At 34.5% G+C, this 27,708-nt stretch overlaps 1 long non-coding RNA gene across 1 annotated transcript; it reads right to left on the reverse strand.

Moving 5' to 3' along the window:
* Positions 1-15,845: 15,845 nt before the first annotated feature.
* Positions 15,846-17,592, reverse strand: LOC111886323 (uncharacterized). Its single transcript, XR_002848392.3, has 3 exons — positions 16,958-17,592; positions 16,740-16,889; positions 15,846-16,666 (listed from the first exon to the last, which is right to left on the reverse strand). It is a non-coding gene; the product is annotated as an uncharacterized LOC111886323 (long non-coding RNA).
* Positions 17,593-27,708: the final 10,116 nt, after the last annotated feature.

Genomic DNA, 27,708 nt, shown 5'->3' on the forward strand with positions numbered 1-27,708 from the left:
TGACCAGAATTTCCTCCACCAGAATTTCCACCATTGTTTCCATTGTTTCCTCCTTGACCCCTCCTGAATCTGAAATATTTGGCCTTGTGTCCATTTTTGCCACAAACATAGCATGGAGTAGAATTATTCTTGAAATTCTTCTTGTTAGGGCCATGACTTTTGCTGTCTTTGGAAGAGTTTTTGGATCCTTGTTTTTCTTTCTTGTTGTTATGCTTTGTCCTTGAAGAATTTGCTTCTCCTATAAAGTTTGCACTTGTTTCCAAGGAATTTGCATCAACCTTCTCATTCAATCTGTTATCTTCTTCCACACGAATTCTCAACACAAGTTGCTCCAAACTCATGTCATCAGTTAAGTGCTTAAGGTATAGTTTGAAATTCTTCCATGAAGGAGGAAGTTTTTCAATGATTGAACCAACAACAAAATTAGATTTTATACCTATACCTTTACCTTCAAGATCATGTGTAATTACTTGAATTTCATCCACTTGTTTGAGGATAGATTTGGTATCCACCATCTTGAAATTCATGAACTTTCCAATCACGAATTTCTTGGAACATGCCACTTTTGTTTAGTATTTCTTTTCCAGTGATTCCCATATCTTTCTTGCAGTAGGAATGGTAGAGTAGATATCATAGAGGGAATCATCCAAGGCATTCAGAAAATAATTTCTACAATTATATTCATTTGTGCTCCAAGTTTCCATAATCCTTAGGTGTTTTATCAATTGGGTTGAAGTGGGTGGTGTTACTCCTTTTGCAGTGGTTACACCAGTGGGAGGAAACGGAGAATCATCAGTGAGAACATTAGAAATACGAAGAGTTGTCAAATAAAACTTCTTCTATTTCCATCTCCGAAAATATGAATATTTGAATTTCTCAGGCTTTTCCACATGTGTTTTGATGATAGATTGTTGATCTATTCTTCCACTTTTTATTTCTGTCTTAGGTTGTTAAGATAAAAGTATAGAATCAACAAAACCAATAGAAATAAAACAAATGAAATTCAAATATATGTAATATACAAGAATTAGATTACAAAAAATATACTTGAATGTTGACTACACAAAAAATATAATCATGAAATTGTACGGATTGAGACCTACTTTTGCAGTGTCCTAAGACAGAAATCTCCATAGAATGGGTATGTCTTGAGGATACAACAACATATTCAAGAACAAATCCTGAATCTGTCGAAATATTCCATGATCCTTTTGATACAAGAAGGATTCCTGAGAGAAGGTTTGTGAGTTTCATTAACCCTCAATTTCTGTCTGAAATCCTTCATTTATAGGCTTGCAATAGTGGTTGTAAACAGGCTGTTCACTATTTGGATAAAACCGAATTGTCCAATTGGACAATTTGGATTGGACTATTTGGTTTGGATATTCGGATTTTTGGATTGGTTTTCAACAAAACCGAATTATTATTTTGGATTTTGGATTGGTTTTGGTTTATAAAATAAGAACCAAATAGTCCAAAAAAAACGTATAAACATTTATTATTTATTTATTTATAATATATATCTATATGTCACACCCCAAAACCATGAACGACGGAAACGTTCTGGGGTAGAGGACGTCATGTACAATATCACAACAATGAAAAGTAGTAAACAAGCAACAACATCATCCATTGCATTAATAATATATTTTTTTTACAAGTGTGTTATGTTAATATATAATAAACATTAAAGTATAAATCAAAATGAAAGATGACTCTTGAACAAACACCATCTTCTCTGAACCTAGCATCGGTACATGTCTATGGTTGACCTGAGGATACAAGTTATTTTGAAAGAGAGTATCAGCTTTACACCTGGTGAGATCATAAGTAATTTAGTGTCTTAATTTGTATGTAAATATTTGTATGTATATGAATTGTAAGTGTTGAAAATGTATATGAACTGTAAGTGTTGAAAATGTATATGAACTGTAAGTGTTGAAAATGTATATGAACTGTAAGTCTTGAAAATGTATATGAACTGTAAGTATGAAAATGTTTTGAATGATCCTAGGAAGCCCTATGTTTCCTACTAATCGTATCCTTCTACCAAGGCATCTAGTGTCTGTGTGTGGGTCTCTTGTAAGAGTGTGTATTTTCTCAAATCTGACTATCATTAACCAAAAATATAGTTTCTACATTATCGTGCGTCGTGTGAATGTTCACGAAGTGAATGTAATGGGAAAATGAAACAGTACTATTGTGTAGTATCTAACTACAACCGTACTAACTACCTTAAATCTAATGTAATTTAAAGTAACATGTGATCGACCTGTATCCTGCTACCGACTATAGTAAAACGACGATGTAAGACGCCGTAAGAAATGACATTTGGCATGCACCCGTAGACTTGGAAGTCCCACTGTAGCGAGCAACAAGGTGTAGGATAGTCAATCTAGTATAGATCTATATGCAAACTTATACGCTCTCCAATTAAGGAGATTTTGGACACAAAAATGGTCATGGCAGGTAGTACCATGACCCGTTTAATGGCTCACTTAACTAAATGTAATGTATATGTAATGTATATGCTAGCTGTATTGTATGTTCTTCCTCTGTCTAGCATGTATGTTTGTTTCTCATCACTATGTATTATGTTTGTTTCTCATCACTAAGTATTATGTTTGTTTCTCATCACTATGTATTATGACTCATGTATGAACTGACTCTTTGTGTGATTCATTGTTCTAGTAAACGTATTAGTATCTACCTAAACTACCCATATGGTAGCTTACTAGTAATATAACTGGTACGTATGAACATGGATGTATACCCTTGCTACCCAAGGGTATTGAATGAACTGGGAGATCCTTTATGACTATATATGTACACATGATATATAACTAATATTTAAACGACCTTCGGACAGGTACCCGATATCCCACCAGACCACATCTCAAGCGCGAAAAGGAAATAGGGTGGATAGCCTTCCTAAGTCTTTTCTTATATAAGTATAAATATATAGGCATGCATTTGATAATATAAAAAGCATAAAATAAGTTATGTAAAACCCTTGAACATAATTATTATCTATGAAAAGATTGGCTTGATGTCAATCTATAAAAAGGGTTGAAAGCATGTGTTTGATAAAACAGTTTAAGTATAAATAAACATTGGGTTGAAGCACAATTGTAAATGAGTTTGAAATGAAACATACAGTGTAAAATGAATAGTTTAATAAGGAGTTTTAAACATATAAAATGTTTATGAAAATCATTTGAAGGAAACTTTTTGGTAAAACGGCTAATGAGTAGCCAATCATTTGAATGTTGCTTATTAATCACATGTGATTGATATAATAACTAGCATAATTCTACTTGTATCCCCCCATAAAGCATTTAAAAACATTTAAAACATTGATTAAGTGGTATGAACTCACCTGTTGTGAGTGGTACGGATGAACTGAAGAGGTAGGATGGCTAGGTGTCAAGTGAAGTCTTGAACACACTCTATGATCCTAGTTAACATATAATATCACATATATGTATCAAATTAGTCTATAAAAAACTAATAAACAAATTAAGACACCCTAGGACATGCTAAACACCTTTATCAAGTGTTATTAGCCTCTAGGATTGCATCTAAGTGTTTGTAGGGGAAGCTATTGTGTGTAGGGTTCAAGGAAAACTCCATAAGGGAGTTCACGGCCCTAATATCACTAACAAATGAGTTTACGGTCGTAAAATCATGAGTTTACGGCCGTAAGCTCATACTTATATGATCATTTTGTTTTTGATGCTCTACAAGACTCTAACAAGCATTTCTACTTAATGGCTTGTTCTATGGAAGAGTTTAGGGCATTATATAACTCCTTTTAGGAGTTTACGGCCCTGGGTCCAAACCCCATGGAGATTACGGCCGTAATCTCCCTTGGAAGGGTGTTTTTGGTGTTTTCAAGTCCCTAATTTAACTGGGAACTAAACTAGGCTAGTGTACAAGGCTTTAGGAGAGTTTATAGCACATTTTGGCCCTATTGTTTGTAATTCACGGCCCTGGTACTTCTTGGGCCGTGAACACCTTACTCTCGGTGTTCTAATGGTGTTTGGTAGTCCTAAACACATTAGGGTACAAGTCTAAACTAGTCTCTTGGCTTAAGGAAGGCATTTAGGGCATTTTGGCACCTTAAAATGGAGTTCACGGCCCATGAACATCCTTGGCCGTGAACTCACTTTTAGCCCTTGATTCTTAATGTTTTTGATGTCTAAACAAGCCATGGGTAGTTTCTAGGTTCAGTTCCAAGGTTTGGAGGGACATTGGGCACACTTTGACCCTTTTAAAAGAGTTTACTCCCCAAGGTGTTCTTGGGCAGTAAACTCTCAGATCTTAGTGTTTTCCTATGATTTCTAGTGTATTAAGCATATAAGAAGCTTTAAAACAACACTAGATAGAAGTACTCACTTTCCGGAACGAAAGTCCAAAGATCCATGAGAGACAATTCGACTTTTCTCTAGTTGGAAAAGTAACTAATGAATAAATATGGCTCAGAATCCTATATATAGTCCTGGGATTTTTGGCAGAAAATATTTTATTCATCCAATGAACTCTAATATCATAGAGTTTTGGAATAACAGTGTTGCACAAAACCCTAGTGCATCCACTCTCCTGATATCTCCTTAAGTGTAAATCCTGAAATACTCAAACTTATACCCAAAAGTCTGGAAATTCACTGTAAATGTTCTAATCTTCTACTGACTTGATATGGTTTGTACAGAATGGAAATTTCGGGTTGTCACATCAACCCCCTGTTAAAGGGAATTTCGTCCCGAAATTAGAATTTAGGTAAGGAAGTAGGTACGAATGATCGAGTCATGAGGTGGGAACTTCCTAATCGATTGGTTCTCGCGCTCCTAAGTGAAATCGGATCCTCGGTTGGTATCCCAACGAACCTTCACTAACGAGCGACGGCGTTGCTTCGTCCGCTTGACCTCTCGGTCGAGGGTCACTACGGTTCTAATACGAAGGTGAGGATCTCGACAAGTGGACTTACAAGAGTCCTAACGGAAAGGTATGGGTTCAAAATCGAGAAGCGAAGGATAAAATGTACGTTACTGAGTTCGCGGAGTAGGTCCTGTTGCAACACCACTATCACTCCCAAGCACACGTTCATCGCATCTCGAATAAATGTAGTTGATCAGGTTACATTTATTCCAGCTTACAATTACATAACTGCCCAGGTTTGACGGCAATGCTCAACATCCGAAGACTTTTATTATTGTTCTTCTTGTGATACTTTTGTTCAAGTGTTCAGATTCTAGATGTTATTATACTTTGGTAAAATATGGTTATATTTTAAAGTATAATTCTTGGTCAGAGTGTTTTATCCCTTTGCATTTATAGGTTGTATATCTTTTATGAATTGATATACTTAGCTCACTATAAACAATGCTCTGATACCAATCTGTCACACCCCAAAACCGGAACGGCGGAAACGTTCTGGGGTGGATGACGTCATGTCAAGTATCACAACACATGCATTATAGTAATCAAAGTACAACAAAACATTGCATTAATAGTAATAGTTTTACATCGATTACATTACAGTACAACAAAGTAATACAGATAATAGAATGAATACGGCGTGGTACTGAGCTATCTTCATCAACAGCTCCTAGGATGTGCCTGTCTAATGCTAACCTGAGAATACAAGTTATTTGAAAAGCGAGTATCAGCATTTTTACAAATGTTGGTGAGTTCATAAGTATTTAGTGACATTTATTCAAATAACTTTATTAAGTAGTAGTTTAAGTGTTTACTGTGTATTAGAGTTCTTTCCAGAAAATCCTATATTTTCTTTAATAAAGCAGCCTCCTACCAAGACTGGTCAGTGTTATGTAGTAAAAAGTCATTTTCCCTAAATCGCTATCATTATCAAAATACTGAATTTGATTACTGAGGAAAGCAAACGACATCAGGGAATAACATATGCCTCAGCAGTGAGGACTGCTGACTAAGGCAAGGAATCATAGACTCCAGGAGAGTATCGAACAAACGACAAGGAGCGGAAAACACTTTGGTTAAGTGTTTGGGGTGTCCCGGGTAGCGTCTAAAGGTATGTATGGCTTAGGAATGGAGTTTATTCTCCGAGAGTAAACTCTTATCACTTAGTTTACGACCCATGGACATCTCACCATGAGTTTACGGCCGTAAACTCATGGTGAAGGGTTCTAGTGTGCTAAAGTGTCTCATATCAATTGTAGATTTATGCTAGGCTCAAGTATCAAATGTGTGAATGGGTTTAAAGCATTAAATGGCCCCTTTGAGGAGTTTATGGCCCTAAGCAAGGGAGCTTACGGCCGTAAGCTCCTATACCCTCTTTCTTTTGGTGTTTTAAGGGCTTAAGTGGTAGAGGGTAATTTTCTAAGCATTTTGGTAATAGTCTAAGGTCATTTGGGGGACAAAATAAATGTTTTGGGCATGTTTAAGGGTGTTTACGGCCCTGGTACATGCCTGGTCCGTAAACTCCTTTAGTCCCCTCATTTTGTTGTGTTTAATTGATCCAAAACCCAAATATCAAGTCCCTAAATTTTGTATTAAGCCTAAGGGTGTTTTAGGAATGTGTTTGGGACATTTTAACATGCTTAAGAGGTGTTTACGGCCTTGGCATATGCCTGGGCCGTAAACTCTCTTTTATCCCCTAAATCCATGTGTTTTAATGCTTAAACACTTCTAGGCTAAACCCCCAATTTATTTCCAAGCTTCTAGGGACAATTTAGGGTCTTTTTGGCCTCATTTAAGGTGTTTACGGCCTAAAGAGGAGCTTAGGCCGTAAACTCCTCTTCCATAGCTTCTAAGTCCGATTTTTGGGCTATAAACACAAATCATAATGTTTAGAATAAGCTAGGGTAAGCGGACTTACGATTTGGAAGCGTTTGGTTGCGGATTCGGGGCGAAAACGAGTCTAGAGAGAGAGTATATATATAGAGAGAGAGAGGGTGGAAAAGGTTGAAATGGGGTTTACTCCCCTTTATATATGGGTGGGAGTTGGAGCTCAGTGATATTCTACCCAATTTAGTGGTCGTAAGAATAAAACTTAACATTTTCCAAATAAATGGAAATGTGTGTTATGTGTTTTTATTTCTTTTTATCACGACTTAACGGCATATTAAATGTAAACAAATGGAATGTTTATTAACTTGACGACCTCTAATTAACAGAACTTTTACAAACTGGAATATTCCGTTAACAGTAACGGGGAAAATGTAACGGAACAACTTGGGTTGTCACAAACAAGCTTTGATTCCATTGTAGAACGAGTATTCATAGTTTTCTTAGATGATTTCCAAGAGATAGCAGCTCCACCAAGAGTGAACACATATCCACTTGTGGATTTTGCCGCGGAAGTATTGGAAATCCAATTTGGATCACAATACCCTTCAAGAACAGGAGGATACTTCGTGTAATTCAATCCATAATTCATTGTATGCTTTAAATATCTAATCATTCTCACTAATGCATACCAATGATCTTTCCCAGGATTATGGGAGTAACTGCACAATCTACTTACACTATAAGCCTATTCCGGTCTAGTACAATTCATAATATACATTAAGCTACCAAGAACTTGAGTATATTCTAACTGAGCTACATTATAACCTTTATTCTTCTTAAGATGACTTGAAGGATCAAAAGGGGTGACTACCGGCTTGTCATCATGATGTCCAAACTTCTTGAGTACACTTTCAATATAATGGGACAGAGTAAGAGTATATCCATCTGGTCTTCTTTGAACTCTTACACCAAGGATCATATCGACTACTCCTCAGTCCTTCATGGAAAAGGATGTGTAGAATTTTCTTGGTTTGATTGATCACATCCAAATTAGTACACATTATAAGCATATCATCCACATATAAGCATATGATGAAACAAGCATTCTTGTATTGTTTGACATAAACACATTTATCACATTCATTAATTCTATATCCATTAGAGAGTAATGTGTTGTCAAACCTCTAATGCCATTGCTTTGGAGCTTGTTTTAGTCCATAAAGTGATCTAACTAACTTACATACTTTGTTTTCTTGACCTTTAACCACAAACCCTTTTGATTCATATATATCTCTTCATCTAGTTCACCATACAAGAAGGCAATTTTCACATCCATTTGGTGTATTTCCAGATTGTGAATGGCTATAATTGCTACTAATGTGCGAATTGATGTAATTCTTGTAACAGGTGAATAGGTGTCAAAGAAGTCTCAACCATCCTTTTGACTATACCCTTTAGCTACTAAACGAGCTTTATACTTCTCAATGATACCATCGGTTCTAAACTTCTTCTTGAATATCCATTTGTGCCCAATTGGTTTTTGCCCAGGTGGGAAATCTACCGATTTCCAAGTGTTATTCTACACAATGGAGCCAATCTCACTTTTGATTGCTTTTTTCCAAAAGGGAGCCTCAGAAGAATCCATATCATCCTTATAAGTTTGTGGTTCTTTATTTACTACATAGGTCATATAATCAGGTCCAAAATCTTTGGCTATTTTTTCCCGTTTACTTCTTCTAGGTTCTAAGTTCTCTTCTTGAATCTTTGAAGAACTCTCTTCAATTGATTGTTAACTTTTGTCAAGAATGGTTTCATTCAGTCCATCATCAAGAGGTCTTTTCCTAGAGCAGGTAACCTCTTTCCCTTTATCCTTAAAAGGAAAAGTATTTTCAAAGAATTTAGCCTCTGTTGATTCCATGATGGTTTGACTATAGATATCATCAACATGTGATTTATACACAAGAAACCTATAGGCTTCACTATTCATGGCATGGCCAAGATAGATGCAATCTATGGTTTGTGGCCCAAGTTTAGTCCTCTTAGGAAGAGGTACTTGTACCTTAGCAAGGCAACCCCACACTTTCATCCTTTTGTAAGAGGGTACCTCCCTTTCCACAGATGATAGGGTGATTTATCACTCTTTTTATGAGGAATTCTATTAAGTATTGAATTTGCTACAAGACATGCTTCTCCCCATAGATTATGTGGTGCTCCAGAAGTAATTAACATTAAATTAATCATGTTTTTCAAGGTTCTATTCTTTCATTCCGCCACTCCATTTTGTTGAGGAGTATATGGAGTAGTTGTTTGATGTATAATACCATTTAAAGAACAAAATTCAACAAAGTCATTAGATTCAGATTCTCCTCCTCGATCAGACCTTAGAATTTTGATCTTTTTGTCAAGTTGATTTTGAATTTCAGCCTTTTAATTCTTAAAAGAATTCAAGGCTTCATCCTTGGTATTTAACAAATAAATATAGCAATACTTGCAGCAATCATCAATAAAAGAAATATAATAATTATTTACTCCTCTTGTTAGTGTTGCTCTAAAATCACATAAATCAGAGTGGATTAAGCCAAGTATTTTATTAGATTTTTCAATTGATTTATGAGGATGTTGTGAAAATTTTGATTCTACATGAACCTCACATTTTATGTTTTTATCTAATGAACATTTTGGTAACATGCCAAGTTCAGCCATTCTTTGAATAGAGCGGAAATTGACATGTCCCAAATGAGAATGCCACAAAAATAAAGGAACATGCATATACATAGAAGATGGGCTAGTAGTGCCCATTATTGCATTACCATTAACATTGGTTACATCATTGTTTGGTGTTTCAACACCATAGTACAAAGGTAAGATACTTACTTTTAAGAGACCCTCACTAAGGTATCCATTTCCAACATACATCCCACCCTAGGTGAGAACAAACTTATCAGACTGAAATATAAGTTTGAATCCCTTGTTACTAAGAATAGGACCAGAAATTAGATTCTTAGTAATTTCAAGAACATGCAAGACATCACTTAAAAAAAGTTCTTTTTCAGAAGTTAGTTGTAGCTTCACTTTTCCCTTCCTTCAACTTTTGCAGTAGAGCCATTCCCCATAAACATTGGTTCAAAATCCGAGAGTTTCTGGTGTGTAGAAATCATGGTCTGGGAGTGGCAAATGTGCCTTGTGGCTCCAGTATCAATCTACACAATTGCAAACCATGTTGGTTTGAATCACAACAACAAACTGATTTGGTGATTCAACCATGTTGGCTTGACCAGAATTTCCTCCACCAGAATTTCCACCATTGTTTCCATTGTTTCCTCCTTGACCCCTCCTGAATCTGAAATATTTGGCCTTGTGTCCATTTTTGCCACAAACATAGCATGGAGTAGAATTATTCTTGAAATTCTTCTTGTTAGGGCCATGACTTTTGCTGTCTTTGGAAGAGTTTTTGGATCCTTGTTTTTCTTTCTTGTTGTTATGCTTTGTCCTTGAAGAATTTGCTTCTCCTACAAAGTTTGCACAGGTTTCCAAGGAATTTGCATCAACCTTCTCATTCAATCTGTTATCTTCTTCCACACGAATTCTCAACACAAGTTGCTCCAAACTCATGTCATCAGTTAAGTGCTTAAGGTATAGTTTTGAAATTCTTCCATGAAGGAGGAAGTTTTTCAATGATTGAACCAACAACAAAATTAGATTTTATACCTATACCTTTACCTTCAAGATCATGTGTAATTACTTGAATTTCATCCACTTGTTTGAGGATAGATTTGGTATCCACCATCTACAAATTCATGAACTTTCCAATCACGAATTTCTTGGAACATGCCACTTTTGTTTAGTATTTCTTTTCCAGTGATTCCAATATCTTTCTTGTAGTAGGAATGGTAGAGTAGATATCATAGAGGGAATCATCCAAGGCATTCAGAAAATAATTTCTACAATTATATTCATTTGTGCTCCAAGTTTCCACAATCCTTAGGTGTTCTATCAATTGGGTTGAAGTGGGTGGTGTTACTCCTTCTGCAGTGGTTACACCAGTGGGAGGAGAGGGAGAATCATCAGTGAGAACATTAGAAATATGAAGAGTTGTCAAATAAAACATCTTCTATTTCCATCTCCGAAAATATGAATATTTGAATTTCTCAGGCTTTTCCACATGTGTTTTGATGATGGATTGTTGATCTATTCTTCCACTTTTTATTTCTGTCTTAGGTTGTTAAGATAAAAGTATAGAATCAACAAAACCAATAGAAATAAAACAAATGAAATTCAAATATATGTAATATACAAGAATTAGATTACAAAAAATATACTTGAATGTTGACTACACAAAAAATATAATCACGAAATTGTACGTATTGAGACCTACTTTTGCAGTGTCCTGAGACAGAAATCTCCATAGAATGGGTATGTCTTGAGGATACAACAACCAATGAAAGAACAAATCCTGAATCTGTCGAAATTCACCATGATCCCTTTGATACAAGAAGGATTCTTGAGAGAAGGTTTGTGTGTTTCATTAACCCTCAATTTCTATCTGAAATCCTTCATTTATAGGCTTGCAATAGTGGTTGTAAACAGGTTGTTCACTATTTGGATAAAACCGAATTGTCCAATTGGACAATTTGGATTGGACTATTTGGTTTGGATATTCGGATTTTTGGATTGGTTTTCAACAAAACCGAATTATTATTTTGGATTTTGGATTGGTTTTGGTTTATAAAATAAGAACCGAATAGTCCAAAAAAACCGTATAAACATTTATTATTTATTTATTTATAATATATATCTATATGTCACACCCCAAAACCATGAACGACGGAAACGTTCTGCGGTGGAGGACGTCATGTACAGTATCACAACAATGAAAAGTAGTAAACAAGCAACAACATCATCCATTGCATTAATAATATAATTTTTTTTACAAGTGTGTTCCGTTAATATATAATAAACATTAAAGTATAAATCAAAATGAAAGATGACTCTTGAACAAGCACCATCTTCTCTGAACCTAGCATCGGTACCTGTCTATGGTTGACCTGAGGATACAAGTTATTTTGAAAGAGAGTATTAGCTTTAAACCTGGTGAGATCATAAGTATTTTAGTGTCTTAATTTGTATGTAAGTATTTGTATGTATATGAACTGTAAGTGTTGAAAATGTATATGAACTGTAAGCATGAAAATGTTTTGAATGATCCTAGGAAGCCCTATGTTTCCTACTAATTGTATCCTTCTACCAAGGCATCTAGTGTCTGTGTGTGGGTCTCTTGTAAGAGTGTGTATTTTCCCAAATCTGACTATCATTATCCAAAAATATAGTTTCTACATTATCGTGCGTCGTGTGAATGTTCACGAAGTGAATGTAATGGGAAAATGAAACAGTACTATTGTGTAGTATCTAACTACAACCGTACTAACTACCTTAAATCTAATGTAATTTAAAGTAACATGTGATCGACATGTATCCTGCTACCGACTATAGTAAAACGATGTTGTAAGACGCCGTAAGAAATGACATTTGGCACCCGTAGACTTGCAAGTCCCACTGTAGCGAGCAACAAGGTGTAGGATAGTCAATCTAGTATAGATCTATATGCAAACTCATACACTCTCCAATTAAGGAGATTATGGACACAAAAATGGTCATGGCAGGTAGTGCCATGACCCGTTTAATGGCTCACTTAACTAAATGTAATGTATATGTAATGTATATGCTAGCTGTATTGTATGTTCTTCCTCTGTCTAGCATGTATGTTTGTTTCTCATCACTATGTATTATGTTTGTTTCTCATCACTAAGTATTATGTTTGTTTCTCATCACTATGTATTATGACTCATGTATGAAATGACTCTTTGTGTGATTCATTGTTCTAGTAAACATATTAGTATCTTCCTAAACTACCCATATGGTAGCTTACTAGTAATATAACTGGTACGTATGAACATGGATGTATACCCTTGCTACCCAAGGGTATTGAATGAACTAGGAGAACCTTTATGACTATATATGTACACATGATATATAACTAATATTTAAACGACCTTCGGGCGGGTACCTGATATCCCACCAGACCACATCTCAAGCGCGAAAAGGAAATAGGGTGGATAGCCTTCCTAAGTCTTCTAAACATTTCTTATATAAGTATACATATATAGGCATGCATTTGATAATATAAAAGCATAAAATAAGTTTTGTAAAACCCTTGAACATAATTATTATCTAAGAAAAGATTGACTTGATGTCAATCTATAAAAAGGGTTGAAAGCATGTGTTTGATAAAACAGTTTAAGTATAAATAAACATTGGGTTGAAACACAATTGTAAATGAGTTTGAAATGAAACATACAGTGTAAAATGAATAGTTTAATAAGGAGTTTTAAACATATAAAATGTTTATGAAAATCATTTGAAGGAAACTTTTTGGTAAAACGGCTAATGAGTAGCCAATCATGTGAATGCTGCTTATTAATCACATGTGATTGATATAATAACTAGCATAATTCTACTTGTATCCCCCCATAAAGCATTTAAAAACATTTAAAACATTGATTAAGTGGTATGAACTCACCTGTTGTGAGTGGTACGGATGAACTGAAGAGGTAGGATGGCTAGGTGTCAAGTGAAGTCTTGAACACACTCTATGATCCTACTTAACATAGAATATCACATATATGTATCAAATTAGTGTATAAACGACTAATAAACAAGTTAAGACACCCTAGGACATGCTAAACACCTTTATCAAGTGTTATTAGCCTCTAGGATTGCATCTAAGTGTTTGTAGGGGAAGCTATTGTGTGTAGGGTTCAAGGAAAACTCCATAAGGGAGTTCACGGCCCTAATATCACTAACAAATGAGTTTACGGTCGTAAAATCATGAGTTTACGGCCGTAAGCTCATACTTATATGATCATTTTGTTTTTGATGCTCTACAAGACTCTAACAAGCATTTCTACTTAATGGCTTGTTCTATGGAAGAGTTTAGGGCATTATATAACTCCTTTTAGGAGTTTACGGCCCTGGGGCCAAACCCCATGGAGATTACGGCTGTAATCTCCCTTGGAAGGGTGTTTTTGGTGTTTTCAAGTCCTTAGTTTAACTGGGAACTAAACTAGGCTAGTGTACAAGGCTTTAGGAGAGTTTATAGCACATTTTCGCCCTATTGTTTGTAGTTCACGGCCCTGGTACTTCTTGGGCCGTGAACACCTTACTCTTGGTGTTCTAATGCTGTTTGCTAGTCCTAAACACATTAGGGTAAAAGTCTAAACTAGTCTCTTGGCTTAAGGAAGGCATTTAGGGCATTTTGGCACCTTAAAATGGAGTTCACGGCCCAAGAACACCCTTGGTCGTGAACTCACTTTTAGCCCTTGATTCTTAATGTTTTTGATGTCTAAACAAGCCATGGGTAGCTTATAGGTTCAGTTCCAAGGTTTGGAGGGACATTGGGCACACTTTGGCCCTTTTAAAAGAGTTTACTCCCCAAGGTGTTCTTGGGCGGTAAACTCTCAGATCTTAGTGTTTTCTTATGATTTCTAGTCTCTTAAGCATATAAGAAGCTTTAAAACAACACTAGATAGAAGTACTCACTTTCTGGAACGAAAGTCCGTAGATCCTTGAGAGAGAATTCGACTTTTCTCTAGTTGGAAAAGTAACTAATGAATAAATATGGCTCAGAATCCTATATATAGTCCTGGGATTTTTGGTAGAAAATATTTTATTCATCCAATGAACTCTAATATCATAGAGTTTTGGAATAACAGTGTTGCACAAAACCCTAGTGCATCCACTCTCCTGATATCTCCTTAAGCGTAAATCCTGAAATACTCAAACTTATACCCAAAAGTCTGGAAATTCACTGTAACTGTTCTAATCTTCTACTGACTTGATATGGTTTGTACAGAATGGAAATTCCGGGTTGTCACACTATAGTTATCTATTGATATTGTAATTTATTTTTTCATATAGGTTCAAAACATTTCACCCGATAAAAAAACATAAATATATATTATCTCTCAAAAGTTTTCTATTTATAAAAATATTTAACTATAATATATATGCTTAGTAGTTGTTTGTATGTAAATTTCAAATCACAACTAAATAAATTTTTTCGCTTCTTGTGTAAATTGGGTAGTATTATAATTATATGTCGTTTTAAAATGTTTCGGTTTTTGAAAACCGAATTATAAAAACCGATCCATCCGAATTGTAATTGGATCGGATTGGATCAGATTTGAATTTAGTTTGGACTATTCAGATCCATGTTTTGAAAATCGAAATTAATTTGGATTCACTTGATTGGATCGGATGAAACCGATCCATCCAAACAAACACCCCTAGTAAACACCAACCGAAATTAACTGCTAAAAAACTGACTGCAGTTAATCCTTTATTTAACAGAATTTGTTTTGTACGAAATAAATAAAAATTAATTAATGTCTAGTTAATTTCGGATTATATATAAAAAAATATTATTTAGTCAAGAAGAGCCCAAGAGCCTCAAGGCCCAAGGCGCTATCTTTGACCATTAATATTTAATAATCCAAACCTACTACTAGCCTAATTTGACTAGTCCAACACCACAAACCAAACCCAATTTTATTAATGCATTACTTGATCCATTTGATTAAATGAGTGGGACAAACCTTATAAGGTGGGAAAAGGTTTTCTCTTCCTCCAATGTGGGATAAGTCCAACACAATAATTTTGTAGAGCAAAGTTCCAACAATACAAACTTCAGGATCCTATGGAACTAAGAGAATCGTAACTGTACACTTCTCCTAAGTCAAAAGAAAATGAATCCTAAAGGTCATGAAGCCTAAATATAATTAGGTTCTATATATCCTTATTCCTCAAAAGTTGTCTTCCTTGTGTGATAATTGAAGATTTATCATCCTAAATGGATATCAACTACTTTGAGATCCTAAGTAGGCTACTAACTATTTTTAGGTTATTTAGATCATGAGAGTTTTTGCAAATCCCGAACTCTTTATGATCCTGATTAAAAGGATCCTCAGAAATCCTACGGCTACAACCATGTAATTCAATCAAGCATGCAAAGAAGTATAAAATAACCATAGCATTGAAAGGGTTTCCCACCAACCCCATAAAAAAGAAAATAGTAATATTGTCTTACAAACCTAAATTCATTCATATTGTTTTCAGAAATCCAAATCAATCTTTAACCACAAATTGATCACCACCACCCGGAATGACCTCCGTATTGCCCTTTTATTCTCCCTCCTCCAACTACAATGCAGGATCCTGATTGGCTTTGATAGGCTTGCCAGTCAACTTGGCCAGGGCCTCATGCCATCCAGCCACATTCTAAGACCCCAGATTCCCCAGATCTTCCATAAGCTTAATCATCGTCTCCCAAACAGCCACCGCAACACTAGCTTACGCCTCAACTATGACCTCATTCATCTCAGCCGCATGTTCCTCCTCCTTATCAGCTTTTTCCTTGAGCAACATTTCCACCCTCAGCAAAAGCACATTGTTGATCTCCTCTTGCTCCCTCAAGGCACGATCTGTTTGAGCCAACTTTGCCTTGGAATCCTCATTAGAACGGGAGACATGATCAGCCACTTGTAAAAATCGACAATAAGTATAAAATCAAATTTGAACAAGGGGAACACAAAAACACTTACAGAATGGGAGAAAGAAATCAGCTTCTTTAGTGCTTCATCTGTCCCTAGATTCTTAAGATCCCAGATATCGGAAGATTTTCTGTTGCGAGATCATGAAGGATTCTGAGGAAGGTCAAGTTGGGTCTTCTTGGTGGGAGCAAAAGGTGGGATCTTTTCCTTCTTCACAGCGAGAAAACCACTAGACATGCCATCCTCAAGATCAGCCAAAGCAAAGCGAGCATTGGAACGAGTAGTTTTAGATCCTACAAACATCGAAGGATCCTTGTAAATTTAGGATCCTAATATTGAAGTAAACAGATAGAAAAGTATCCTAACCGGTAGCCATGCAAGCAGTCGTGGATGAACCCTCCTAAAGATTTGCACAATCAAACTTGAACGTCCTAACACCAGCTGGTAAATCATGAAAGCCTGCAACCTTTGCCTCGGTATCTTTAGCTTCAGAAAAAGCTTACCCAAACTTCAAACCTGCATTCAAACAAACAAAATAAGAAGGGTAAATTTTAAGATCCTCAAAAACAACAAACAAACCGTACCATTTTTAGCCCAAGGTTTAGGACCAAACTCTTCACCGACGATAGAATCACGTCTCAAAAAGAAATACTTCTCCTTCCAGGCTCCGTCATTGTGTTTTGATTTTAGAATCAAAGGGGACCGATTGGGCTTGATCTTGAGTAACAAATGAGAATTTCCAAAGCTATAAATTTGATAAACGAATGCCAACTTAGGAAGACCTATCTCTTGATCATGGGAAAGATTTACTCGGTCAATCTATCCTCCAGATTAAATGCATGGTTTGAACAAATGAAAGTCCAGTGGCTTGATAGAACTTGGATACAATACCGGAAAACTGATACTTTAGACCAAGGGAAAAAGGGTATTCCAGAAAACATACCCATGAGGAAGGTGTAAAATCTAGTTGAATAGATGCATCGAAAGGTTTGAAAACAACGTCGGAAGGGAAAGCTCCTATAGAATTAAGTTATTGCATATCCTCATCATCAAAGGAACAGACCTCATTGTAGGTCAGGATCCCCTGATCAATGAAATCACTTTCCAACGGAGCAATAATGTTGGCGTGCGAACAGGTCATCTTTTTTCCCATGGATGACTGTAGAAAAAACAAAGAAAAACAACGAAAAAGGGAATTAACTTTGAAGGCGATTATAGATGATCGTAGGGATTGGAAAATAAGGTAAAAGAAAATGATGGTTTCTCACCCTACTTAACCTAGCCGCGGAAGAAAAAATATATGATTTTACTCAGCAACGATTACCCTTGATCAGATAAATCCTATCCACTTAAGATTTGAAATTCAATTTTCCTATCTCTTTCTTTTAATTAATTTAAATTTACCTAAATTATTCCTTTAAATATTGATAAACTAACCGCAAATATTTCGCAGGAATAATTTGGGGACAATTGTTATGGCCAGGATCCCAAAATCACATTCAGAATCATCAAAGCCTTAGGATCCTCAAACACATCTTAGGATCCTGATTATTATTGTTATTATTTACTAACATATATAATGGTAATATTCTCATTTCTTATTGACACATGTGCAGAATTAGTTAATGAAAGACTTATTCTCAACAGATAATCGTCTCAACAAGGAAAACGACCTAAAATACCAAGTCAAACAACGTTCATATGCTGATTCTCGGAAGATCCCGTATTATTAGACTTCTTGTTATTAGCATTAGACTATAAATAACACTTGTATTCATCACACTACACATGCGATTAGGTCATCTACGATACTTGTACTTACATTTACACATTCATCTCTATAATCAATATTTTCATTCAATAAAATCATCAAGGCAGGTGATCATTATCACCTCCCAATGTTTTGTGCTGGAGATCCTAGCAAAGATCAAAGGCTTTCCTTGTAAACCACATGTGTCACTTTGATCATCGTCTTGTACTTGTTTTACCCTGAACATCATAGCTTCTCATACAATTTGATTGAGTTTCACTTGTGTAATTTTTTACTAAAACAACTTTCATGCTTGGTTCGTGACAATGGCTTCATGAAGAGATCATCCGGATTCTCCTCCGATGATACTCTATTCATGATGATGTTTCCTTCCTGAAATTGTTTCCAAACATAGTGGTACTTCTTGAGTATATGTCTCGACTTCCCATGATCCTTAGGTTCTTTAGTCAAAGCGAATTCACCCTTGTTATCAAAAAATATTTCAAGGGATTCATTGAATCTAGGAAAAACACCAAGATCACCTATGAAATACTTCAACCATGTGGCTTCTTTTGCAGCTTCGCTAGCTACTATATACTCAGAATCATACATGGAGTTTGCCACTTTATTTTTCTTGGAAGTTTTCTAAGTTACCGCTCGTCCATTAATCAGGAACAACCATCTAGATTGTGAACAAAATTCATCCCCATCTGTTTGGAAACTCTCATAACTGTAACCTATTAGTCTCATATCTTCTTTTCCTCTATAGACTAAGAACATATCTTTTTTATTAGATAATTAAGAAGGTTCTTTACTGTCTTCTAATGACTATCGCCAGGTCTGTCCTGATAACGAATCACTACGATCAAAGCATACGAGACATCAGGTCCAATACATGTCATGACATACATGATGAGTCCTATAGAAGAAGCGTATGGGACTCGATTTATTATGTCTAGTTCTCCACTAGTACTGGGACATTGATCTTTACTTAATCTTATACCATGTTGCGTGGGTAGAAATCCTTTCTTGGAATCTTGCATCTTGAACCACTTCAAGATCTTATCCAAGTATGTACTTTAGCTATGTCTAATTAGATGGTTTAATATATCTATATAGATCCTTATACCAAGCATTTATGTTGAATCTCCTAAATCCTTTATAGCAAAACATTTCTCAAGCCAAGTATTCATACTTTGCAACATTGGGATATCGTTACCTATAAATAGCATAACATCAAAATACAGCACTAGGAAAACTACAACACTCTCATTATCTTTGAAATATATGTAGGACTCATCTTCACTTCTTTAAATTCCAAACACTTTGACCTTTTCATGAAAAAAACGATTATACCTACGAGATCCTTGTTTGAGTCCATAAATGGATCTCTCAAGCTTACATGCTCTATTTGGGTATTTATAATGTACAAAACCCTTGGGTTGTGCCATATACACATCATATGTGAGTATTTCATTAAGGAAAGTAGTTTTCACATCTATTTGCCATACTTCATAATTACAGAAAGTAGTTATGGTAAGAAATACCTAATAGATTTAATATTGGCTACTAGTGAGAAAGCTTCCTCATAGTCAATACCTTGAGCTTAAGTATAACTTTTCACAACCATTCTATCCTTGAATGTTTGTATATTCCCCTTCTTGTCGACCTTCTTCTTGAAGATCCAATTACACCCAACGGTTTTAATGCCAAGGTGAAAGATCAACCAAATTTCAAACATGGTTATCATACATGGACTGAATCTTGCTCTCCATGCTCTCTTTCCGTTTGGAAGCCTCTAGGGCTGCCATCACTTCCTTATAGGTAGAAAGTTCATCCATACTAACTACTGTTTTATCACTAATTAACACGTCACTTTATGTAATAATATGAAAGCCATAAAACTCAGGAAGGAGTCGAACTCTATTGGATTTTAAAAGAGCGGGTGTACAGACGCTAGTATCCTTAACCGATGTTTCAACCTCTGGTTGAGTGCTAGTGTCAACTATAGGCTCTTTATTCGTTGAATCTTGAATCTGATGGGTTTTGAGAAAAAAACAATCATTTTTAATAAAACAATTTTAACGGAAAATAGAAGACTTTTAAAATAACTAGTTTATTTTTAGATCATTTTAACAAAACCACCAAAAGGATCCAAATATATGAACTAGAAAGATAATAACAACCATAGGATTTTTAAGAGATAGCCTTTGAATCCTTTGGTCCCACTTGAAATTAGGGAGTTGATGAAGATATCAAAATTTCAAGAATATAATTTCTCTACAATGTATCCAACATCAAGATTAAGGCACTTGGATTGCTACTTCCCATCTTGAATAAAGTACTTCTTAAGCCTTTAAGTTCTCAACGTTGGTAAAAACCAAAGGAGAAGCACATTAAGTAATAGAAAGTTAAAACAAATCTTCAAAAGAAAGCAACAGTGAAGAGCTTATGATAGCTACGGTTTTGCTGAAGAAAAGAAGGAGAAAAGAGTTTTCATTAACCAAAAATGCAAGCCTCATGTACTTTTTATATAGTCACATGACAAGTAAGGCCTTTACATTATAATAATATAAAGTAATAATATCCTTTCATCAGCATGGAGGACAAAGGAGGGAGGTTGACAAGCAGCTTCCCATGCCCTTAAAAATTCGGCCACGATGTAGAAAGAAGACAAAATCATTGTCTAGTTTCTTAAACCAAATGAAAGTAACCAACTAGTTATTATAAAGTTAGCCAAAGTGGCCAAAACTTTGTGTATGACTTACTAAATCATACTATATGATATAAGAACTAGTTTTACTCTCTTTAATTATTATTTTCACAAAAAAATATTCCCTAATTAAATGCAAGAGTTGATTATTTATTAATAATCATATTAATAATAAATATTTAAAATGTGCCAACTTGATAAATGTGTGACCCTATAGGATCATATGATATTAGTAATATCATTCAATAATGATTCTTGGGCATATAGATCCAACAATCTCCCACTTTCACAAGATTCATAACAGATAGACACAGACAGTAGTTGACATCTAGCAACAGGCTAATGCCCCTAACGACATACGAAGGGTGTCATCTCATCAATAGCCAATTCCAGGAGCTCTAAGGTACAATTTTTACTAAAGGTGTGGTACCAGTTATTCTTTTTTCCTATACATCATGTTGAGCATAAGATATGGATCACGATCAATCTCATGAGGTATTCAACTTTTATTAAGACCTTATATGTGTAACTCTCAACGAATAAGAGAGAAAAATCCCATCTTGACTACATATTCTCATCATCTAGTTCATATCATCCCCAACGATGGCCCTTATGACTTCCTTTTACGGAACAACATTAAACCATGTCAAGGCACAACAATTCCTACACTCAAGTCCCAAATATGCATCTCAAGTCGAAGAATACAAAGATACTACCTTTTATCAAAGATCACTAATGACTACGATCTAAAAAGTGATTTTGATGTGGGTCAGGTCCAATACTTGTTCTCCAATCAAGTACCTATGAAGTTGGTAGCAACTTTCGCTATTTTCATCTCCACGAAAATCAATAAATCCATTAATATTAGTCTTAACTTATAGATGCTCCCACAACTATGAGTGACTATGGACATTTAGAACAACCGTGTTATTCAAGGATTAAACATGCTAATGTAGAACACACCAATTATTCGATGAAAGACTATACCCAATATATCCACTCATTACAGTACAAGTTGCTTGAACTATTCCAATATCCAAATACTAAATTTCAATCAGTTATATCAACAAGCTCCTATATCACCAACTTAACGTTCATGCTTTAGCTAATGAAGGAACTTAGTTAAGTTGATTCGACAAACTTGATGTGTATAAAAGTTACAAATACCAACATTTTTAGTTATATGTAACTCATATATAGAGAAAAACTCTTGAGAATGTTGTAGATGCTTAAATATGTCTTAGATATCAATACTTGCATAATGGGATTACTCACAATCATAAATGAACTAAACATTTATCTATCTTCATATGTGGTTCCCTAACAATAATGTATTCTAATTCTAATGTGTAGTTATAATTAAAATCTACATGAGGACACACCCGATTTTGATTGAGAATCATCTCAATTTATTTGGAAGTTTTCACATGTGTAACAGCTTAACAACAACTCTCTTTCAAATACTTTGCAGATTAGGAATATTTCTCTAGTTCTCACAAGGAATTTAGAATGTTCCTATAATTTATACCATGACTTATTCTTGGATTCTACTGGTATTATTTAACATGCTCTAAGCATATGAAATATCTGTCCATCATGTATAATCATAACATATATGATTAATCTAATTGCAGTAGCATATGGAATACAATCATATTATATAGTTCAAAATATTGTATTAGGATTTTGAGGAATGCTCAAAATCATGTCATATGGTATTGGCAAGATAACTCTCTTAGAGTCTTTTATCTTAAGCTCTTTAAGATATTTGACAATTAATGCAATTTTACTTAATCTTTAATTTTCCATGATATATATATATATATATATATATATATATATATATATATATATATATATTCCAAGAATTAGTATGTTGACTACATATAAGACTAGGAACGTTACTGTGCTCCCACTAGCTTTATAGAAAACACAAGAGTCATCTTAATTTATAAAGAAATCACTCTATCTAATTATCTTATAAGAAAGAAGATTCTTACTTTGAGATGTTAGCTTAAATATGAAAAGATTCCCATTCATGTATGTTTTCTCCTTTAAAAACTCATTTACTATTTATATTCATAATATATAGAGGAAGATTAATCAAGCCCATACTTGATAATCATACATGAATGCATCTCTATGTGTTCTACTAGTTTATAATCAAGTATTAAACAGGGTCAACAAGTGTTGAAAAGCTTACTGGTTCCAAACTATTTATCTCTTAAAGTTCCATATTTCTCTTAGTTTATGGTTATTTAGCTCTTAAAGTTCCATATTGCTCCCATTTGGAAAAATGCTTTTGTAGGTAGTTGTCTTCTAGAATGACAATCAGTAGGGCTGTAGAAAACTTCATCTTAAACAATCATTTAGGATAGTCTACATAAATGCAATTAGTAGATGCTAGAGTGGTTAAGCTTATTGTCTAACATAAGCTCCATAACTCCATATCTTTTAGATAAGGATAGAATATTTCATCCACAGTATAATGAAAGTATTTAATCTACTTGTTTGTTTCAAAATATATATTCAATATATATTGGTTGCAATGAGCATAACTCCACAAATTTATAAAGGAAATAGTTCTTAACAAGCATCATATAACAGATTTTAAGGTCTGATTTATCCTCTTTAAAAACATGTACTATTGATATTTAGCCAGTGGCTAGGTGACCCTATCCTACTAGAGAATACAAAAGCTACCTCGAACATCATAAGGCAAATCTAAGAGAACAAGTGATCTTGTGCCACCAGAACTATACGAATGAAAAGTAAGTGTTTTTGACGGAATGAGTTGTGAATCGATTTGAAACTCTTAAGATGTTCCAAGAAGACATGGTTTATAAAACTCATTTTCTTTATCACAACAAAAGTTTAACAATATTCTCATTAATTTGTATTTCAATCTTCACTGTAAATTTTTTTTGAGCAAATTAGAAGTTTCAACCATAACAAATAAAAGTCGTCAGTGAAATTAACTAAGTGTCTATCGCCACATCTATTCGTGGATTGAAAAGATTACATACATCACTGTGTATAATTTTTTGTCAAGCCTTTTTTTCTTTAACTATTAATAGATAAAGACACATATAAATCATCTTCCTATATAAACATGATTCATATTTATCAAATGAATCAAACTCATTTGCCTTCAAAATTCCATCATTTTGAAGTTGGTATATGTGTTTCATATTTAAAAAGTCATGATGATAATGGCATAGATCAAATATCATTTTATTATGTAGGTTTATTCTTTAGAACTATAATTTAATGAAAACTTAAAGATTTACTTCATAGATAACATTATGATAAAATATTCTTAATATAGAATACATTGTTTTTATGCGATTCTTTTCTTCAAATTATTGATGATGATCTTTTTTCTTGACTTAACCATTAGCTTGAGGGTGGACAGGTGTGGAAGTGATAATATTGATTGCCCAACTTGTATAAAAATTTGAGTCCTTCTACCTATGAATTGAGATCTATTATCACAAATGATCTTGGATAGGACGCCAAATCTTGTTAAGATATTGCGTTTGATGAGGATATTACTTCTTTTTCTCTAATTTGAATATAGGCATCGACTTCTATCCATATAGATAAGTAATCATTCATTGCTAGCATGAAGACTCTACCTCCTGGTACTGGTGGGAGTTTTCCAATAGTATCCATGCCCCATCTCATGAATGGCCATGGAGATATAATTGGTGCAAGATGTTGTTGTGCCTTTAGCATGCATTGCATTTTTAGGTGTAGTCTATTACATCCTTCTTCATTGTTGGCCAATAGTACCCGATTCTTATAACCTTAGAGAAAATGCCTTACGCCTGTATGGTTACCAAATTCTTCTTCATGGATTCTTTGGCTTCATCATCCTTAAGACACGAAAGATAGGGCCTGCAAATGAGTTTTTCAGAACAAGATTCCTTCAATTATGTTCAACCTAGAAGCTTTAATTCTAAAAGTTATTGGGTATTTTTCATTTTCAAGAATGGATGCATCTTTAAGAATTAAAAATATGGTCAAGGTACAAGATGTGATGGGAGGTACTAATCCTTCAGGCTCAAGATCATCGACTTTGATATCATCGGATCTAAGATTGCGTCAGGTGTCAATTCTTCTTTGATGTCTTCTAATGCAGGTTTTATGACATAAGATATTGGTATCTTATGTCCAAGTGAAAGTTGAAGGAAGAACCAATATTGGGTAGTGCATCTACTTATGTATTATCTTCTCTAGGTATCTGTTTTTGATGGGTTTTGAGCATAATATACAAAAAATCCTATGTTTGAATGTAACCATAATCTTGGATCTATGTTTTCTCTAATTGAACATACAACTAATGAACATCAAATGGAAAACCCAAGAAGATATATGCTATTTTCAAAAATCATAAAACTAGGGTTAGAATACATACCTTAATTGCTATATTGTAATAACAATGAATTGCTAGTGTTCTTGAACTTTGAGAGCAAGTGTCACAAGTGCCACACCTCTAGTAGATCACACCCAAACTAGGCAAGAGGGTGAGAGGAGGAGGAAGCTAGAAATTTCGGCTGCTCTTCTTAGGGTTTCAAGTGGCTAAAATTGTGAAGGGGTTACGTTCCTTATATAATAAGGTAGCTTAGAGCCAAAGTTAGGGTTGTAGGAGGAAACCCTAATTCCTTATCTTAAGGACCAAGCAGCCCAAGAATCCTTATCCAAAACCTCTTGGATGAAAATTACAGGGCCTTCCTAGAAGTTTTCATCCAAACCTTTCTAGGGAGGTTCTAAAGCCTCTTTCCTCAACTATCAGTAAATTGCCAAACAGTCCCAACACTTTTAGTTAATTCTTTTAATCCTAAAAGTAGTAAAATTAATTTATGATTAAATATTGGTTAAATAATATGATTTCTAATTAATATATTATTTTCATACTACATTAATAAATCATTTTTTTCAATTTATTATTCAAATAATATGTTTAACCTATCTCCAAAATTCATCATGTCTAGTTGCTAATTATGAGGGCAACCCAAAAGGACTGTGCTACTATCAATTCAAGTGTATATCAATTATAGTTATGGACTTAGACACATAATCCAACCGTCTCCCACTTCGATAAGTCTAATAACTATAGTTGCCAGTATAACTTCAAAATTTTATTAGCAAATTGTAGCTCTCAAAGCTACTGTCAAATCTGACCAAGTCAGTTACGTGTCGTAAGATAAGTGATCATATAATCATCCGTTTTGCAAGATATCATATGGAGAAACGACATGGAACAAAAGAAATCTCATTGTCCAATATTGGTTTCCCAATTTCCGATTTTTAATGACAAAGAACTACTAATTGAACACATCAATTTAGTCATGGTCGGGCCCGACACTATAAGTGAACACCAAATCATCTAGGGGCCCAAGATATCGCTTTTCCTGTTAGGGAAAAAGGAACAGATAAAATTAGACTTATATGTTTGCAATGTTTACTCATCAAATCAGGCACAACAATACGTTTTATAACATCAAGTTACTGATGCGTTTACGTATCATCAATGCACAACCACCTTGTAAACAACAACTCATATATATCTGATTAAAAATTATAAGATATTGTCATCTCATAATTACTCGTGATAAACTCCATGAAGTAATTCTCTGAGCGCGGGTTAATCCAATACTTAAATTATCCATTTCAAAAGTACTCATGAATATTTTAGAAAATCCATCGCTATATCTAAAACTCTTTAGACAATCTACAATCCAATTCATGATAGTCTTGATTCAATACTTACTTCCAAAAGTATGATCGACTGTGGATGTTTGAATAATCCAATTATTCGGGAAGTAAAACATGCAAAATGTAACACAATAATAACCAATTCACAAATGACAGTAAATAATAATCATAAATAAATTCTATATTATTGAAGCATCAAAAGTCAATTACATTTACTTCTTACAAGTTTCTAAATCTCTATCTAACTACAATAACTAATATCATCCTTCAGACCAATGCTCCTTGCATGTAGAAGTCTAGGGATGGCAATGTGTACGGATACACCGGGTTTCATGTTCCCCATCCCCATACCCGAATCCCCATCCCCATACCCATACCCGACCCCATCCCCATCGGGGATTAAAAATCCATCCCCATCCCCATCCCCAATGGGGAACGGGGATCCCCAGCGGGTAATCGGGGAATTTTCCCCATTACAAGGTTTTGAAAGTTTATGAAAAAATAAGTCATAGATATATATATATTAACAAACAAAAAAAAAACTTATAGAAATAATATAAAGCACTTCAATCATCGAATGTATTCAAACACGAACAATAACTTTCAAGTTTACAAATTAGACTAATTTTTTGCAACAAAAAAAAACATAAACATAAAAACTCATCCAAAAAGTAGTCAAACATCGCCTATCATCCAAACAATAACAATCAAGTTCACCAAATTTCAATTCCAACTTTCACATCAAACCATCATTTATCATATATTCACCTACCAACAAAAGAAAGACAAAGTATAAACAAATGCATGAAACAAAAAACTTTAATTTAATCGATTATAATCATGAAAAAATGGTTTCATTATTACCATCAAGTTTCACTGTCTGTGTCGTAATCATCAAAAATAGTTGCATGATTATCCGAGGTAAATTGAACACCTTCATCTAAATAGAACAAAAAAGTTAGTAAATTAAAAACAAATATAAATAATAATAAAATAGATGATTAACTTTGTTAATAATTTCCCACAACCAACTTTGTGCGCACATTAGAGCTTCAATTGTGTTTGGTTTAAGTCGACTTCGATGTGGGCTTATCAATCTTCCACTAGTACTAAATGCAGATTTGGAGGCAACGGTAGAGACGGGAATAGCC

This window comes from Lactuca sativa, chromosome 2 (assembly GCF_002870075.4).
Source record: "Lactuca sativa cultivar Salinas chromosome 2, Lsat_Salinas_v11, whole genome shotgun sequence".
Lineage (NCBI taxonomy): Eukaryota > Viridiplantae > Streptophyta > Magnoliopsida > Asterales > Asteraceae > Lactuca > Lactuca sativa.